This window comes from Phaethon lepturus, unplaced genomic scaffold (assembly GCF_000687285.1).
Source record: "Phaethon lepturus isolate BGI_N335 unplaced genomic scaffold, ASM68728v1 scaffold4523, whole genome shotgun sequence".
Classification (NCBI taxonomy): Eukaryota; Metazoa; Chordata; class Aves; order Phaethontiformes; family Phaethontidae; genus Phaethon; species Phaethon lepturus.
Window position 1 is genome coordinate 61,003 of NW_010528419.1, and position 3,952 is coordinate 64,954.

Below are 3,952 nucleotides of genomic sequence, written 5' to 3' on the forward strand. Positions count from 1 at the left end.
CAGGTGTCTACACCACTGTTAGTCCCTTTGAGGGCTAAAACTTTTGGGAATGGAAAGCTGACCCAGACTGCATTCAATCATTGAGTCCCTCTCTCCTTCAGGGATTGGGAAAGGTGGATTGTGATCACATCAGACATGAACTAGGATAGCTCATGTCCTCCAGGAAGGTTGGTAACGGTTCCTGGTTAAAAGGGAGGGTGATTTCTGCCTGCTAGACTATAATTTGAAATAGGGTACGTGCTTACCTTCAGAAGATGGATGTGTGCTGTGACTTCCAGAACGATGGAGAAGCATCCGGAGCACTTTCATTGAGTTGACTGTCTGTTAGGAGGCACTGAGGGATGTGTGGTATAGGAGGAGAGGTTTGGTTGCACTCCTGGGCCAGGAGTCTAAATGTTGTTACAGGGCTCAGTATTGTGGCTTCTGAGTTGTCTTTTGGATCTGTTATGATGCTAGTGAAAAGGCAGCGAATATTAAACTTGTGATGTTATTTACTAGTAAATCTCACTGAGAAAGCCAGAGCATTACAAGTGCTTCAGAAGAAACCTCAGCAGCCCATGGAGATATATTAGCTAGAACTGGAATAGGCCTGTAAAAGGATCTATCCCTTTACTCCATAGGTGGGTCTTGTTGCTTGCTAGCAATATATAGTTTCTAAAAGAATCTTAAAAACCTCATGGCACTTAAGAAAAAAAAAAAAAAAAATCTGTAAAATTCCTGGGCAATTGCCTTCCCCTTCACAGTGACAAATCTTGCCGTGCCTGCAAATCTTGCTTATGGTAGGTCAACATTACTTGAGCTGTGTGAGGAGAGCCACAGGGGACGTAAGGCAGAAGACCTGTGAACTGTTCTACCTTGTTCTTCCTCTCCGTTCCTTTTCTTAGTCAAGAAAAGAGTTTCCAAAGAGTAGGTGTATATCGTGCGTAAATGAGGACAATTTTGTTACTCACAACAGGGCCTGAGTCTCAGTAGCTGACAGGATCAAGAGAGACAGGAGCCTGCTTGCAATAGGGCTTCTCTCTTGTAGTTGTTTGTGGTAGCTGCTTTTCCGTACACCTCTGCATGCCTACCTGAGACTCAAACGTTTTTCAGGTTGGAAGCAATTCTTTGGTGTTTCTAGCTTCACAGAATGATCTTTATCATCGTGGTTTGAGCCTTGCTAAATTCAGAAGAATAGGTTTCCCCCTGAAGTTTTCCCTGACCTGCATTGCAGGTATGAGATGTCTTGCCAACAAACATTGGAAGACTGATTTTCAGCTGATCCATCTGAGGAGGCAGACTGGCTCTTTAGGACGGCATTAAGATTGCTTTGTCATTTAGACTTGAAAAAGTTGAAGACTTTTAGCAGCAATGACCAGAACTGCCCCCACAGAAGATAGATTGCTTTTACCAATCTGATATTTAAAAACAAAACCCAAAACCAGCAACTGTGGATGGGATGCGGATGAGCCATTATTTCACTGCAGAAGTCTATTTCCCCTTGAATTGTTTTTCCTCCTTAGGAAGACAGCAAGGCAGTTTTGGCTTGTGAAATCTGCAGAAAACTGGTCATAGTTATTTTAAACAGGTAAAGTCCTGTTTGTCCCTCTGCCACTGAGCAGGAACAATGAAGGTGCTTGCACTATGGCTCAGATTTTCCAAGGTAGGTAAATGTGGACATTTGCGTATTCATAGGCATAGTGTAAATATACAACCTGTGTTCACGCTTTAATCACTGAAAAAAATCTTACTGGTTTGTGCATCCTCACAGTATCTTTTGTATTTCCCGTTGTCCACTGTGAATGCTTACACTTTTTGTGTGAACGTGAAAGGTTGCCTTATGATACCTTTACTTACAGTTTAAATTGCTATAGAATATAAATACTTCCTTAAATGAAACTGAGGAATCAGAATCTGGCAATTGCATGGTGATTCCTATCTTGAAAAATCTAATATCTGTTCTTGATTGCTGTTTCCAATTAAATAAATAATATTGCTGTAATTTGTATTCCCCTTCATTGAAGTTTTATAAACAATTACAATGTATGGTCTAAAAACTAAATGTACAGAAATATTCTTCAAAAATAACACTTTTTGATTATCTGGCTCTATTTATTATATTGGGGTTCCATTATTCAGTTTTACTCTTAATGCAATTCTCTGTCTCAGCATCTATAGTTCACATAGTGTTTCAGTGACTCACAGTTTGCCCCTTACTAATGTATCCTTTTTTTTTTTCCACTCTTCTTCATTTTAAGAAATGCTAGCATTTTTAACTACCTAAGTGAACATTCATACCATGCATTTAATTTGGTAGTGTTTTGGCACCAGTAGACAATGTTGCAATATTGTGCATCAAAGTTCCTTTTAAAAATATTTATTAAAGCCCTTGTGGATAACTTACTGAAAAAAATATGGAACATGAAGATAAATTGTGTAAGTCTCAGTGCTGTTTCTAAGGATTATATCTAAAATACACAATATTGATGCAAATTGATTCTTCCATTTCAGTTTTCCTTCCAGAAACCTTCTCAGTGGGGCTAACATTATTATTATACATGTGCTGATATTTACAGTTCTACTCAGTTATTTGGTACTTTTCCAATAGCCTTGGTATAGCCTCATCCATTATTATATTCAATTACCTAGAAACATCAAGGTATCCTCACAGGCTTTTAATGTGATTAAGACGTGACTTCTTCAGCCTCTCTTAAAATACCGTAATCTTTTGTGTGCAATGCCAAAACTAAAACATTTGCAGGTATTAAATTTATTGTTAGTTGTTTCTCCATTTTGATAAACTCTGTCTGCCAGGTTAGAGTGAAACATTAATACCATCATTTTAATATTTGACAACGTTATTAATGAGCATGGCTGCACCAGAAAACTTGAGGGACAATAAACTGATGATGCTCTTGGCTAAATCCCATACAGCTGAGACTTTGTGAGTGTGGTAGAAATTATATTGGCAATGACAAAAACACACATATAAATTCATATGTAGACTGGAAAGGCATGAAAATCTTGACATACAAATCAAGTTCTGATTGTAATTTTAACAAGCTTTCCCTCCCTCCCCCAAAAATTTATGTTCTAAATGTGACCAAAAATGTCCTAAAAAAGAATTTAGATTTGCACAGTTAGAATATAGAAGTGGTTCAGAAGCTTAAAATAATTAAGGCTCCATTTGATGAGTCTTGTGGATTAATTTTTAATTTACCTCCTTTTTAGTAAATAAGAAAAGGAGAACAAATATTCTGGTTGAAGATAGGCACTGATATCACTGAAGGTAAACATGAAAATCCTCTCTGGTGAAAAGTTGATTTATAGATATAGGTAGGAGCAAATTTCTTCAGTTCTGGGGAAGTTACTGTGATTGCATTTGCAGGGTAGATGGATTCTGCTCTTTATTTTGAGAAGTCTTTTGCTACCACAGTAAAAGATGGACTCAGAGTTTTACACTTTTTGGTATACCCTTAGTTTTTGGATGCCTCGTTTTCCAATGTGCAGTTTAAGGCATATGAAAAAGGCCTGCTTTTCAGATCATGAATGTTTAGCCCTTTCTAAAAATCATCCCGTAAGCTTTCAGTTTAAAGCACTCCAGAAGTGAGTAACTAGGCATCACTGATAGTGCTTTAAATAAATGTAAAGTTTAGATTGCTCTGGAACATTGCAGAAAGTTCAAATATGGTTCAAGGCTAGAATTTTCAGCCTTTTGTTCTCTCCTGCCTGTGTGTGTGTCGGGGGGGGGTTGTTTTGTTGTTTGTTTTTTTTTTTTAATTTTCTTGAGGTCTGTGTAGAGATGAAAGCAAATGAAGGGATTTCACCCTGTGGTTGTGGTTTGTTTTTTTTTTTTGGTTTTTTTTTTTTTTTTTTTTTTTTTTTTAAACATGTATCCCTCAGGCAGGTTTTTAAAGTGATGTTTAGTCATAATATCCTGTTCCTATAGGTCAGCTGCATTGTGAGGAGGGCA